General features: G+C 43.9%; 1 protein-coding gene across 3 annotated transcripts in view; it reads left to right on the forward strand.

Moving 5' to 3' along the window:
• Positions 1-244: 244 nt before the first annotated feature.
• Positions 245-15,973, forward strand: part of ZNF395 (zinc finger protein 395) — a 47,679-nt gene continuing 31,950 nt past the window's right edge. Inside the window, exon 1 of one of the 3 annotated variants that reach the window (XM_049865697.1) lies at positions 245-282. The gene's annotated coding sequence lies outside the window, so the exon portion shown is untranslated. Of the gene's footprint in view, positions 283-472; positions 497-570; positions 704-15,973 lie in introns of those variants that run through there. The other 2 variants (XM_049865698.1, XM_049865696.1) reach the window with 2 other exon arrangements.

A 15,973-nucleotide genomic window follows, 5' to 3' on the forward strand; every position in this document is an offset into this window, starting at 1 on the left:
GCCCCGCATGCTCTGGCTCGTTTCCCGCCCTAGAGCGAGCTCGGGCTCTCTCGAAGACTGTCCCAGAGGCAGGCCTGGAAAAACAGCAGTAAGAAACTTCGGCTCAGTTTGCGGTTCATTGAAAAAAAGCAAACTGTCAATTTTGATTCGAGGCTTCAGCCGCTGGTTCCGATTTTGGGCTGGGGGGGGGGGGTCGTCATAATTCGTCAAGGTCAAGTGCGCATGTGCATGAAGAGTCGCTCGGGCCCTTACTGAACACCCTCGGTCTACGAGCGGCTGGGGGTGTGTATCCCGCGTGCGGTGGGTGTGTGGGGAGGGCGCGGGCGCGCGTGGCCGCCGAGAGGCGCGCAGACCCTGTGTGCGCGCGGAGCCCGTGGCTGGTGGGAGTGGGGCCCGGGACGGGCGGCGGGGGGTGTGTCCCTGAGGCTCGCTCGCTCGCGCGCTCCTCCGCTCCCTTCCCGGGCGGGAATCCGGGCCAGGTTGTGGCTGCGGCCGTGTACGTGAGCGCAGTGTCCCGGAGAGGGAGGGGAGGCCGGCCAGGTGGGCGCGAACCGATCCTGGGCGGGCGGCCGAAGACGAGCGGGGCGGCGGGCTGCGCTGGGTGGGGGGGCAGGCAGGAGCGGCGGGAGCCGCAGCCCCGAGCCGAGCGGAGGCGTTTGAGCGGGAGCTGCCCGGTCCGTGCTGCTGCTTGCGGCGGGGCGAGGTGAGCTGCGCGGGGACTCGCGGCGTTGCAGCCCGGGGCCGCGGGCGGCCCGGAACTTCCCACGCGTTGCACGCCCGCGGGGTCCAGGCCCGCGGCCTGGGGGCTCGGGGAGGCCGGAGCCGCCGGGGCAGCGGCGGTCAGGCCGTAGGGGTGATGCTGCAGTGCCTGCGCTGGATGGGTGGGGGGGGGTAATGTGGGGGGTGCCCGCCCGCTCTCCCGTGCGCCGCCCTGTTTATCTCGTCGGCCGCCGGCGCTTCCATCGGATCCCCCTCCCCAACTTTGGAGCGGTTGTGCAGAGTCGCGTCACCGATGGAGGCTGACCGGGTTAACGTGTCCCCTCCCCGACCCTTTCCGGCCGGGCCGCCAGCTCAGCCCTCCCGGCTCCCTGCGCATTCCTGCCCACTCCACGGAGTGAGCGAGAGCCGGACTCTGGGACCGGCGGCGCAACACACCCAACACCTCCGGGGCTGCTCCCAACTTCTATCTCCCGTTCTGCCCACTCCCTCCGTCCCGCGCGGTTTCACCCAGCCTTGCCTCGCCTCTCCCAGGCTCCTTGCCCTTCCTGGCTGTGGCACTGCAGTGAGTGTGGGCATACGGGTGGGGGCCTGGATAGGGAGTTTGTGATGTTCGAACAGTTCCAAAGGCAGCATTTTCTTCCCTGCCTTGGAGCTCAGGGCTCCGCGCCTAAGCTTTAGGATTGCATCAGATATCTCAAGAAGCCCACCTGCCAGACAGTGAGGGGTGCCACTGCCTCCTTGTTTTCAGGTAGCCCTGGCCAATTCCCGAAGACTTTGGGGCGTTTCCACTAAGCAGGCGTTCCCATGATGCCAGGCCATCAAGCCAGGCACGGGGGTTACCTACAGGCTACCACTACTTTCTTTACATTCTTTCTACAAAAAAGTAAATGGCTCCTTTTGGCTCAGAATAAGTGATCAACAGGTATTGAAGGCCTGCTTTACACTCTGCCACGGTGCTGTGTAAACAGAGGTTCTTGGTCTCAGGGGAACTTGAGATGCAAGGAAACAGCAGTTAAGTTCAACTCCACAGGTACTTTTGAGGAGCTGTTGTATTTTCAGCAGTATGCCAGGCTCTCCTAGAGATGGTAAGAAAAAAAAAAAGAGGCACACAAAAACTCCAAGATTTCAGGGAGCCTCCTGACTAGGTGGAAGTTATTTGAGAGCTCAAGTTCAAAACAGTGTGCTGTGGATGCCTAAATTGGTGTAAATGCCCAGGGGCTGGGGGAATATCAAATAAAGAAATAGAGTTGGGGAAGGGACCTACAATAGTACATTTTGAAATAAGTTATGCATGTGGAGAATAGCTCACTGATGTTGCCTCAAAGACAAGAAAGGAAGAAGTAACAGGTGGGAGAGGTCACAAAGGAATTACTAGAGGAGCAGAGATTCATACAGCTATCTCAGGATGCAAAAGATACATGAGGTGATTCCCTCTTGGGTTTATAATCTCATGAAGGAGATGGAAAGACATGAGCACGTGAAGCAAATTAGATCTCGAGCTAGAGCATAGCTAACTGTCAAAATGCATGGTGTAGAAATAGGTGCTGCTGGATTTCAGAGACAGAAGGTGTGGGCAGGAGTTGCCAGGACTGTATTCCCAGAGGACATTATGACCCTTGAGATGGGCCATGAAGTGGGAATGAACATTGCTTTCCTGAGATATAGAAGAATGGCCTTGACCAAGCCAGGGAACTTTCCTTGAACGGTGGGAGATAAAGATGGAGAGGAACAATGGTAGAGATTGTGAAAGTCTTTGAAAGCCAGGCTGAGGAATTGCGCTTTACACTATGTCTGGTGGGGAGACTAAAAGTTTATGAGCCAGGGAATGATGTGACAAACAGTATTCGGAAACGTTTTTAAAGTAATATTAGGAGATGAATCAGTTAGTAGACTATTACAGTTGTGGAGTGCTCAGGGCTTGGACTGGGATAACTGGAAATAAAAAAGGGGGTGGGTTTTAGAAAAATTAATGTTGAAATAATCTGTTGACGGGCAAGGTGAAGGAAAGAGATGAATGGAAATTAATTTTTTGTGGAAATTGATTACATGCCAGGGCCTTGGAGCTGCTGTAGTCGGTAACTGGAGAAATCGGAAGTGTGTGTTTTGGAGAGAAGTAATAGATACTCAGATTGCAGAGAAGTTTCTTGGTTTGCCAAGGCATCCAAATGTAAGTGTCCTGTGAGGAACTGGGGCTATGAGATTGGTGGGAACCAGGGTTGTATAGTATTATTGGAAAGGCTGCCAACACCTTGAGAGGAAGACACTCCTAGCGTATGTAAATGGAGCATGTTCTTGGTAATAGGGAGGCAGCAGAGGATGCTGTTGAGTGGGGTTGAGGGTCTGAATCAGAGGGCACGTGTTCTTATTGCCATTCAAATTACAACTCCTGGTCCTGAACTGAAGTTGGCAGAGCAGTTTTGGGGAACTGGGGCACTGAGGATGGGGCCACTCATTCTTCCAGTCGTGAGGATGGGCTTGGAGATTGGAGAGAATTAGAATGGAATTTACTAAAGATATAATTTCTTGGGTTTTGAAACAAGTTAAATGGAATCTCAGCTGGTGTTACTCTCAAGTAAGATCTTCAGGCTAGTCCTGGTGCACCTCTCATGAGGGGGAAGCATCAAGATGATCTAAGGAGTGGGAGGAAATTTTGGGTCTAGGGAATACTGTCTTTCTTAGGCCCAGGTCTGTTTTGACCTGCACTGCTTGTCTGTTCTCAGGAACCCGGTAAACAGCAGGCAGATGGGAGCTGGTGGTATTTTTCCTGAGCTCTGAATTTTGCTTTATTGTTGCAAGGATGATTTAGAGTGATTTGCCGAACAAATTCCCCAAGCCTGAACTTGCAACATCTGAGAGCTGGTGAATTTGAAGGATGTTGCAAAAAGTTGCAGGACGAGCTGAGAATGTAATTGTAGTTACTGAGCCTCTCTTGTTTCTCTGAGATGCAGGATCATTGAACTAGCAGGTGAGGCTGACAATGGGGGGGGGGGGGGGAGACGACGACGACGGCCAATCAGGTTTTGTTTTGTTTTTTTTTTATAGGGAATAGTTGACTGTCAAAAAAATTGTGTGGAGCAGTGATTGAACTAATAACTCATTGTAAAGCAGTGTTTTCTGTGCTGTTTTGATCGTGACCTTCATTAAGAAATAATATTTACGTCATGACTTAGTACAATTATGTATTTAAAAGTCTAATTTAAGTTCACGAAAGTATGACTGTTTCCCTTTACTTGGTGCAGGCTGCTCTGATACTTTTATTTTTTTGTCCTATTATTTTTCATTTAAAAAATACTGTGCCCCACTAAACTGATTTAATCACTCTAATGGCTCATAATCCATAGTTTGAAAAACGCAGTTACAGAGAATTTTCACATTTGACAAGTATTTATTAAGCTGTTTGTGTGTAGAATTAGCATTACTTGTGTGCTAAAGATAGGAAAAGAATGGCGAAGTGATTGACAATTTACAGTTGAATTGGAGAGATAAGATATACTATGATTAAGGAGAAAGACAAGATGACGAAATGACAAAATCAATAGTAAGTATCTTTAGGGCTCAGAGAAGGGAATGAGCAACCTGTGCTGGAGTAGCTCGGAGAAACTTTTGGCGTAAGGAAGGAAGCCTGGGGTGAACTGTTTGTGGTCTTTCATGGTGTTGCACAGTCAGGAGACATAACATGAGCAAAGACTTGGAGTCAGGGATGTGCACAGGGTGCTTGCGTAAGAGTGAAGAACAGAAGATTCTTGTTAGGGAGGAGGGAGAAATCAGGTTGGAAAGGTGGACTATGGTCAAAATGTAGTGTAGGTGTTGTAAGCAGGAACCCACCCCATCGAATGTTTTAAGCCTAGAGATGTGTTATCGTTTGGACTACATCAAGGTTTTAAAAAAGTGAGAAGAAGCCAGAAAACCTCTGGATTTGGGGACTATCTTAAAGAATCAGTTCTAGCAGCCCTCTAGAGCTGAATGGTGGCTACGACAGGCAGGATGTTCTCCAGTTGTGTAGTTCCAGCACTCCCTGTTGCCTCAGTTCGGTCTCTTTAGACTCCTTGCCTAGTCCTCTAGGCTTTTGGGTTTGTGACATGTTTTCAAGAGACTTGAATGCCAGTCTAGGGAATTTGGGACCTCTGTCATGGGCTTTGGGTTTTTTTTGTGTTGTCATGGGCTTTGGGTGGCCACTGGAGGATCCAGGGTAGGAGAGTGACATTATAGTATCTGAGATATTTGGGTGCAATGGATTTGTTTTAGGTAAGTCAACAGCATTTCATGAGGAGCTGCTGATTGGAAGCTTGAAATATTTTTATGATGATTGTTAATGGTATTAATTAGAGAGGGCTTTTAACTGTATACTCTATAGTGAGGCAAATTTTTGGTGACCCCCAAGTCTGTCAAATCATCTCCTTTTTTACTTTTGGCTGGCACAGTGAGATGTTGGCTCCTGGCATGTATTCTCTGAGTATGATGTCTGGGTAATCACTTGGTGAGATGTGAGTCATGGCCACCAAATTATGTATGACATTAGACTCTCAGAAGCTTTGGTTCTGTGAGCCAATAATAAAGGAATAGTAAGAGGAGGAACTGTGTCATTTCTTCTCTTACTTCCTTACCCTGAGGATGACCCCAGGGGATAGGTCTCCAGGATCAGGAGAGATTCATAATGACCACAGAATAACTGGTTCAAGCCCAGGTGTTCATCCAAATCACTTTCAGACTCTCAAATGATTATGCTGATTTTGGAACCAGGGAGTCCCTGGCTGGCACAAATGGTTAAGCGCTCAATTACTAACCATAAGATTGGTAGTTCACACCCGACCCAGAGGTACCTCAGAAGCAAAACCTGGTGATCTCCTTCTGAAAGATTACAGCATTGAACACCCTATGGAGCACAGTTCTACTCTGACACACATGGGGTCACCATGAGTCGGAAATGACTTATCGGCCACTGGTTTGGTTTTTGGTTTAAAGTGAGTAAGTTCACAGCTCTCTGGGCTGGAGACAGTCTGGTTTAACTGGGAGAAATCCATAATTATCCATGATGCAGAGCTCTTCCCAGGTGAGCTCAGGTGAGGGGGACTGAACAGTAGTTACCTAGCTTTTTACAGGTTGGGCAAAAGTCAGTTACTTAAAAATATTGCTTTTGTAACATTAAAAGAGTAGAAATGCATTTTTGCTTAAACATGTGTGGCAGTAGGATCAAGGATAACAGTTTTACATGATTGTTAGGTTGCTAAATCGGGAATGGTGCAGCGTCTGTGTGCACTTTGGCTTTACGAGCTGTTAATAGTTTCTTAAGATAGGATGGTGCATATTATATATAAATGATAAAACGTGAGCTGGATGATGGTGTTATTATTTAATAATCATATGTAAAAATGGTTATTGTTGGCGCTGGGTCAGCCTGGAAGGAGGTCTGAAAATGAGTGCCATAGGGTTCTGTTTTGGCCTTGATCTATTCAACGTTTTTCCAGTGTTGTGGATGAAAGTACAGAAGGTATGTTTTGTTGATGGCACAGAGGTGGAAGGGATGGATTATTTAGAAGTCATATCAGGGCTCAAAGTCATCTACAATGCATGGCCTGAATTAATGGGCTCGGGGGAAAAGAAATTCAGTAAGGATAAATATGAAGTCTGGATTTAGTTTTTAAAATTTGGATTGTAGTATATTGGGATGTTCATACATTGTAATAAAATAATTACACTTTTGGGGATATAACTGAGACCATATACAACACGTAGACGATGTTTTATGCACAAAGAGACTATTTAGAGTTTTTCACTATAGTGATAAATTAGAAACAACTTAAATATCCAATGGAGTGGGCTGAAGGTAATAGATAACTGAATTCTGATAATCTTGTCTTTACAACGGAATGTTATGAAACCATTAAAAATGATGTTTAGGAATAGTTTTAAAATTACACGAAAAATGTTTCTGCTAAAACTTAAGGTGCATCTCCAATATGATTTCAAACGTGAAAAAACAATGTACGTAGAAAATGACTGGAAGGAAATATACTAATGCTAATACCAAAATGCTAATACTGGTTGTTTCTATATAGGTTGGCTTGAGTGACTCTTTTTAAAAAATGTTTTAAACTTATTATTTGTATTTTCTTTAATATGTATGTTTACAGTGGGAAAAACATTGTTATTTTAAAAATATTTTTCAAGGACAGGATGGGGAAAAGCTAGGTGGTTCATTAAATAATTAATTTTAAGCACCTGCCTGCTATGTGCCAAGCACTGGGTTAGGCACTGGGGTCAGAAAAATAAGATTCAGTTCCTGACCAGAAGTTGTTCATGGTCTAAAGAGGAAGACTGACAGGTAAACAGAATAGCATAGTATAGCCCTGGTGATGTTCCAGGTACACTGAGGAGGGGCAGGTCATGTGGAAAAAAAGTCTTGGGATTGTGCCATTGTTCATGAGCCCTGAATGGGATGGGTGTTTAAAAAAGGTAATCTAGTTTATAACTGGATTACAAATTCAGTAACCCAGTCACAGATAGAGTCTTAATGGCCTCTGCCGATCATGTGACACTTGAACCATGGGGGAGCCATGATTTAAAAGGGACATAACAAGCAAGACTTTATCCACAGGAAAGAGACTAGGATGATGTGGGATTAGGAATGACTGGAGTATGCTCATGGGGTGGATAACAAGAGTGCCTTTAAATATTTTCATGGTTATCAGATACAAGAAAGAGTTGACTTGTTCATTTTTGTTCCAGGTATTGAAATATAACCAATGGGTGAAGTAATCACTTTATCCTCTCTAACTCAGGTTTCTAGAATGATTAGAAAATAAATCAAGGCTCAAAGTAATTTACAGTGAGGATGGGCTAAAAGTCCTCTTTACCCTAAAGGCTGGAGCCCTGGCGGTGCAGTGGTTACATGTTCAGCTGCTAACCAAAAGGGCAACAGTTTGAATCTACCAGCTGCTCCTTAGAAACCCTATGGGGCAGTTTTACATTGTTCTGTGGGGTCGCTATGAGTCAGAACCGACTTGACGGCAACAGGTTTGGTTTTGGTTTTTACTCTAAAGGCTAGGAGAGCAGATTTCAGTTCAATATGGAAAAGAATTTTCTAGTTGGCAAAACTGTCCAACAATGGAAATACCTGTCCATGGACTTAGTGAGCTTCCTGTTATTGGAGCCATTCGAGTAGGGCTGAATATAGTTGATCAGGGATGCTGTACAAGAGAGAACAGGAATTAGAGCTCCGGAGTCTTTTCCAATTCTTAGGGTCAATTGTTATGTGACTTGCTATAGCTCAAAGATAATGTGAAATGGGCAATGTAATATTAGTTGCATAATATTAGTTGCATAACATCATCACGTAAATTCTCTAAAAATTTTATGAACAGGTTCTAGAATTTTCTAGAGATCCTTCTGGTGTCATTTCTAAAGGATAAAAGGAACTATTCTGAAGTGGTTCAGAACTCAGTTTGTAGCCCCAGAGCTGCTGAAAATTGAATTTTGTCCTTAGAAAAAGTAAGAAGGTGAGGGGGTGGGGAATGACATATAATAATAAATGAAATAGATTGACCTGTAGAAGAATAATGTGTTTACTGGCTAGTTCTACTCAGTGTAATGAACAAACCAGAATGAGGCTCTTCAGTTGAATCCTGGATCTGCCACTTGGCTGTGGCTCTGCTTGAACCTGGAAGTGCCCTTGAACATCCATTCTCTGCTTCATTTCTCACACCGTGGGTTTACATTGCTGGGAACAGTATTTAAATGCCATTCTGACACCAGGGATGAGACTGAGCCTTATGATTGCTCTGTAATTTTAGCTACAAAAAGAACAAGAGGCAGACAAATTAAAAAAAAAAAAACTTGGGCAAGATTTTCCCGGAAAGCAGATACTTAGTTTATATCAGACCATATGTTTGTGGTTTGAGTACTTAAAATCTTAATTTTTGCATTTTTTAAAAATTAGCAGTTTACACGTGGAAAATTTGATTTAGTTTAATCTTTCCAAAGTTTTATTTGAAATTATTTAAAATCCACCTTGATTATTTAAAATTTTTTGATTTTTCTTACTGCTATTTTTGTTATTATTTTTTGATGTGGTTAAGTGTTCAGCCGTTAACTGAAGGGTCAGCAGTTTGAATCCACCAGCCACTCCTTGGGAGAAAGATGTGGCAGCCTGCTTCCATGGAGATTTACAGCCTTGGAAACCGTATGGGGCAGTTCTGCTCTATCCTGTAGGGTTGCTATGAATCAGAATCGGTTTGACAGCAGTAGGGTTGGTTGGTTTGTTTACTAGGGCTAAATCATACAGCAGAGCTTTCTTAGAGAGCTCTGCAAAGAGAATGGAGGCTACTTTATCTCATCAGAATATCACAGGATGATTTCTGTCTCCATGTGATTCATTTTCACATTTTGGCATTTGAAAAATCAGCATTCTGCAGAAGTGCTCTCTATTTTCATGAAGTAAAGTAATTTTGGGTACACTGACCTAAGGACTGATAGTTTTAGATATCTGTAGAAAGTATAGGCAAAACTTGGTTATTTAGAGCGAAAATGAAAAATCCTTGTGACCTTGTTGACACTGGGTCTCTGTGTCATCTGTGCCTGGCATGGTGTCTGGCTCACGGACCGTGTTTACTGAATTGCAGTGAGTCAGTTCACTGAGCCACATATAGCAGATGTGGGGAAAAGTTAGACTGCCATATACTTTTCATTTGTTTTTTAAAGCAATCACAGCCAAGAAATAACTGTTCAGCCTTTTTTGTCCTTTGAGTATTGGGAAGCCATAAAATTGTTTTAGTAAAAACAACCCACATGCGGTGGATATTTTTTAGGGTACAGGAAGAGTGGAAAACTTCCTTACCTTTTTCTTTTTCTGCTGAAAATGAATTGCTCTTGGTGTGCTGTTGTTAAATTCATGTGTCCTCTATCCATTTTCATCTCATCTATTTTTATGGTGACTGTCGCCATGGTACTCGTGCTCTTTACATAGCACAACAGAGATTTCAGGTGTCTGATAGAACAGCTCGAAGTTCTGCTGCGGTGGGAGAGAAGTTGTGTTTCAGTAGTGTTTTTTTTTTTTTTTTCTGTTGAGGTATAATTTGCATATGGTGAAATACTCAGATCTTAAGTATGCAGTCTTGATGAATGTGTATCAAGACAGAACCTTTCCACCACTCACCCCAGAAAGTTCCCTCGTACCCTTCTCTAATTCCCCAGCCAGAAATATCACCGATCTGATCCCTGTCACCAGAGGTTGATCTTGTTAGGTTAATCTTGTTTAATAGGTTCTTAATATTTTAATTTTGTCTAGCAACAGGACTTTATACGGAATGCTTTGACAAGGTATAGGGTTGTGGGGGTATGTATTTAAAAATCAGTATCCTGTATGGTTAGGAGGCCCCATTAAGTAAATACTAGTATTCTTGAGCTCATCTTGAGCTTAGATTCTTCCTTCTTATTAGCCTAAGGGATCCAGATTTGTGTTAGGAATCCTGATTCCCAGATGGAAAAGTCAGAGGTGCAGACAGCTGACCTGGTGTGGGCTAAGTGTTATTGGGCAAGTGCTGCCATTACTGGGTGTGTGTATGTGTGTTTGTTTTAGTTGTTCCGTTGGAGAGCTGGAATGCTCAGTTAGAAGATCTGGAATTGCTCCTAGGACATCCCTTTGGATTATCCAGAAGCCCCTTTGACATACTTTCTCCCTTTTCCTGCCTCTTCCTTGAACTAGCATATAAATTTAACAATCCACAGAGTTACAGAGTTGGGCCTGTAATGTTGAAACAAGATCTGTATTGCAAAGCCCATGGCTGACTGGAAACACAGATTCGCTTTGCACTGCTGAGCTCTCCGCCTCCTGGGAAGTGTGTGTCAGATCGCCTCCCCTTATTTGGGTAGAAATTGCTCCCAGACTCGTTTGTGAAATGTATTGAGTAGGGTCAGTTTCTTCCTTTTTTAAAATTAAACTGTTTTACAAAAATTTCATTACACAAGTAATATATGAACACATTCGCAATAGAAAAAAATGCAAACCTTCCTGAACAAACAAAAATCTTTGATGTCCTTCCCCAGGGATTTGTTGGTATTCTTTAAATGTTTTATATACCTACATTTATCTGTATAAAACCAAAAATTAAGTGCATTGTACTACATGTATTGTTCTATTGCCTTCACCCCGCCCCACTCAACAGTGAATCTTGGTAATAGTTCATGTCAGCACTTACAGGTCTTCTTGATTTTATTTAACTCCTTCTGCATGGTCTTCTGTATAATGGGGAGGACCACAGTTATTTAGCCTTTCACCAACTGATGGACATTCAGGTTATTTCACTAAGAGTCAGAACTGACTTGATGGCAACAGGTTTTCGGGCTTGTATTACTATTACAGATAAAATAAAATAAAATAAAAACATCACTGTGCATTTACAACACATGTGAGTGTTCTTCCAGAGTAGATACTGAGAAAGTGAGATTGCTGGGTACTTGTTGTTAGCTGCTATTGCGTTGGACCTACTCAATGGCGACACCATGCACAATGGCATTGGACCATTGTAATCCATAGGGTTTTCAGTGGCTGATTTTTGGAAGTAGATTGCCAGACCTTTTCTTCTTAGTCTATCTTAGTCTGGAAGTTCCACTGGAACCTGTTTAGCATTATAACAACATGCAAACCTCCACTGGCAGATGTGTGGCAGCCGTGTGTAAGGTACGTTGACTGGAAATCGAACTTGGTACTGTAATTTTTTATTTTAATAATGATACATTATAGGGCCAGTTCTTAGTGTAGATTTAATGTAGGCCAGGGGATACGTGAAGTGTGCTTAGGCACTAAGCAATTATTTTAAGACCAGGGCAGGATTTAGGGTGTGCCAGGAGTAGGTTTATGCATCTTCACGTGCTAGTGCTGGTTGAGCTAAAAGGATTGGTGTTGGGAAGAGCTCTTCAGGACCCTGTAGTTACTTCTGTCTGATGTCCACCTGTCCTTGTACTTCTGCAGAGGGCTTTGGCTGCTATGTTGATAGTGTTGTATGGAGGAGGAGAATCATAGGAGGGATAAGCAGCAGATTGTGGACTCAGGATGGTAAATTCTAAACTGAGTTCATTCTCTGCGTAGAGACCTGTGATTCTTCTCCTAAAGTATGGCTTAAGCATTTAAGCCAAGGGTGAGGCATTTGGGAACATTTTTGTTTTCTTTAAAAACAAAACAAAACTAGAATACTGCAATTTTTCTTTTATTAACAGTTTTATTTTAGTTACAGAAGAATGCTGTATGTGTGACTATATTTATACTTCGTGTCATCTAGACCTCTGAAAACTAGAAAACACGAAAATTAACCACATCAAGGTACACCCATGCCAGCGTGGCAAGGGAGGGCTTGGTTGTCCCCTTCTTGAAGATTCCTAAGCAGATGTTAATGGGAATATTTCTGGTTCCCACCTCAGAACAACCCGACTCTTGCATTCAGACCGTTGTCCAAACCCCTTAATGCATTTATTGCCATTTTTGGGGGTTCCAGAGGCTTCTCCTCCTTTGGTCTCCCGCTTATGTCAGCAGGAACTCCCTCTCCTTTCCCTTCAGGATTTGGTGACCAAGTCCCCATCCACCTTATCTGTCCCATTCATGACTTGGTAGATTCCCTCAGGGCCTCCTGGCCTCGACCTTTCTGACCTAAAGAGCACTGTTTTCTTAGCCCGCCCTCCTCATTGCACAGCTCATTTAGGCTGACTGCTCCCTAGTTTCACAAATCTTCTTTCTTGATGGGCTGCAACCAGTGTTCCCAGTGTAGATGATTTCCTGATTTTATGGGGAGTGACTGGGCAGAGGGGTCCCTGCCTGGCGCAGACTGTTAAGCAGTTAACTACTAATCGAAAGGTTGGTGGTTCAAACCCACCCAAAGGTGCCTGGACAGACAGGCCTGACAGTCTGCTTCTGAAAGGTCGCAGCCTTGAAAACCCTGTGGAGTAGTTCTATTCTGCACACATGGGGTTGGCTTTTTGATTTTTGGAGTGAGCAGTGTGTTTCTTTTTGTTTTTTGTACTTTTGTAATGATGATGGACAAAACTTTTTTGGCTTCGTGACCACAGTAGAATGGCATTTTGCTCTACATTGACCTAACTAAACACATTGACCTAGAAGTCCCTTTATTGGACTGTGAATGTTACCACGAAACTCTTGCATGTTTCTTTCCTCCATGAATGTATTATATCTCTCTTGAAGATGCTAAAATATATTGGCTATTTTTTCCCCTACTTGTACAAACTCTTCCCTGTAAACTTTCCACAAGTTTACCTCTTCTCTTCACTACCAGGAATTTGGTGTCTTTTTTTTTAAAGCTAAAATTTATTGAGTATCTGTGCCAGGCATGGTGCTCAGCATGCAGTGTATGTTTTCTCAGTATTTTCTAGGCATCTCCTTCAAACTTAGGAAATCAGAATCTCGAAGAAGAGGAGCTTCACCTCTTAAAAGGCAGGGCACTTTTTTTTTTATCTTGGTGAATATGCCATGTCCACTTGGAATGTCATTTAGGTCAAGGTGATTGATAGTGTTGTTGAGATCTTGTGGGTCTTTCTAACTGGAGGACTCCCTTTAGTATTTCTTTTTTTATAGTGCCTTAAGTGAAAGTTTACAAATCAGGTCAGTCTTTCATACAAAAATTTATATACACCTTGCTATATTTTTTTTGCTGTATACTCCTAGTTGTTGTCCCCCTAGCAAGATAGCACACTCCTCTTCTCCACCCTGTATTCCATTCAGCCATGTCCATTTAGCCAGCTCCTGTCCCCCTCTGCCTTCTCATCTCGCCTCCAGACGGGAGCTGCCCACATAGTCTCATGTGTCTACTTAAGCCAAGGAACTCACTCCTCACCAGTATCATTTTCTGTCTTATAGATTAGTCCAATCCCTGTCTGAAGAGTTGGCTTTGGGAATGGTTCCTGTCTTGGGCTAACAGAAGGTCTGGGGACCATGACCTCCAGCGTCCTTCTAGTCTCAGGCAGGCCATTAAGTCTGGTCTTTTTCCATTAGTATTTCTTCAAATTTTGGTTTGGTTTTTGCAAATTCCCTAAACTTCTGTTTATCTGGAAATGTCCAAATTTCGTCATCTTTGACAGACCTTTTTGCTGTATATATAATTCCTGGCTGGCAATGTTTTTCCTTCAAGGCTCTATATATGTCATTCCATTTTCTTATTGCCTGCATGGCTTCTGTTGAGTAGTCAGAGCTTAGTCTTATTGACTCTCCTTTGTAGATGACTTTTTGTTTATCCCTAGCCACTCTTAAAATTCTCTTTTTATCTTTGGTTTTGGCAAGTTTGATTATAATATGTCTAGGTGACTTTCTTTTGGGATCTACCTTGTATGAGGTTTGATGGGCATCTTGGATAGCTGTCTTCTCATCTTTCACGATATCAGGAAGTTTTCTGACAACAAATCTTCAACCGTTCTGTCTGTATTTTCTGTTATTTCCCCCCTCACCCCCCCAGCCCATTCTGGTACTCTTGATAGAGTCCCACATAATTCTTAGGGTTTCTTCATTTTTTTTTAATTCTTTTATCTGATTTTTCCTCAAGTATTTTGGTATCAAGTGCTTTATCTTCAGTCTCACTAATTCTGACTTCGATTGCCTCAATTCTGCTCCTATGAGTTCTTATTGAGTTGTCTCATTCTGAAATTTTATTGGTAATCTTTTGGATTTCTGTTTGCTGTCTCTCTAAGGATTCTTGCAGTCTGTTAAATTTGTCATCGTGCTCTTCTGTAATCTTCTTAAGTTCCTCTGTTACTTTGTGTGTTCCTTGGCTTGTTCTTTGTTTTGTCTAATCTCCCTTCTGATCTCTTGAAGAATTCTGTATATTAATCTTTTGTATTCTACCTTTGGTAATTCCAGGAGGTTTTATCTTCCTCTGGAAGTTTTCTTGATTCTTTGCTTTGAGAGCTTGCTGAAGCCATCATGGTCTTCCTGTTTATATGATTTGATATTTACTATTGTCTCCGAACCATCACTAAGTGTCCTAGCTCTTGTTTTGATATGCCTAAATAGGATGCTCAAGTAAGCTGGTTTGATTATTGGTGCCTTTGAAGCTCTAATGTCCAGTCACCAGGTGGTTAGATTTGTTACTAGGTATGTGAGCCCAGGAGTCCTTTACTGTTTTTGTATGGATTCAGCTCGGTGTTCAGATAGTCGGTCATCAAGTGTGTGGTGTAGGCTCTTACCTGGAGTCTTAGATGGGCAGGGGTGATTGGAGTAGGCGTAGGCATCTGGCTGCAGTAGGGGGTCATGTACTGAGCAGGAAAGGGGGCTGATGGCTGGCCCTGAGGGTCTGAAAGGAAAGTGTGTTCCTGTTCCCAAGAGTGCATAGGGGCGTGGGTTTTGCAGCCATACTATGGGCATCTAGTGGTACAGGCTGTAAGGACTGGGAGACACCACTTATTCTTGGACCCCGTTGCAGGTGGCTAGGTGGCATGGGTGGAGCTACCAGTCCTCAGGCCCCTGATCTGGGTAGGTAAGGACCCTGCTTAATGAGCACAGTGGTGTCAAATGTCACAAACCTGCCACTCCACCATATAGCTAGTAGTGCAGTGAAGTTAGGCTTCAGGTATATGTCCTGTTGTACTGTGCTAATGAGGGCCTACGCTGCATAGGCCTACACAGGTCTATGCAGGGGTGAAAGTCATTCAGAGTCTGTGGACCCTTATGCCTGTGCCTAGGCAAAGGAGCTGTACCCGACCTGAGTTCCCTGCTTAAGGGAGCTGGCAGAGCATTTTTTTCCTGTTTGTTAATTCGTTCCCTCTCCCAGGCCAGGAGAGTGGCTCAGAGCTTGTGCTGGGCCCTACTTCTGGCCCAGGGGAAGTGGAAATCAGCAATCGGAAGAAATCGGCAATTGCTAAAGCCAGCCCAGGACCTGGTGCAGAGCGGGGAGGGAGCAGGGAGAGAGGTTCTTCCCGAACTGAGTGTTTTTTGAACTGCGTGGTAGGTTAGACGTGTGTACTTATCTTTTGCTGATTGAAGGCTGCTTCTCGCTGGTTCTGGAGGGTTGAACAGACTCTCTGCTGCTCGATCTCTCCTGATGTGGAAAACATGTCCTGAACTCCACTGCTTGCCTCACTGTGCTCGTCAGCCGATCTGGCCTGCAGGGTGCCAGTTTCTGCTAGGTCAGGTCTGGCAACACCTCGCTGCTTCTGAACCATGTCTCCCCTGCCAGCCCCTGCCAGTCAGTCTGATTCCTCAACTTTGCTTTTGATGTTCAGGGCTCCTAGATTGTCATATATAATCGATTCACTTGTGTTT

Source organism: Elephas maximus, chromosome 22, assembly GCF_024166365.1.
Source record: "Elephas maximus indicus isolate mEleMax1 chromosome 22, mEleMax1 primary haplotype, whole genome shotgun sequence".
NCBI lineage: Eukaryota > Metazoa > Chordata > Mammalia > Proboscidea > Elephantidae > Elephas > Elephas maximus.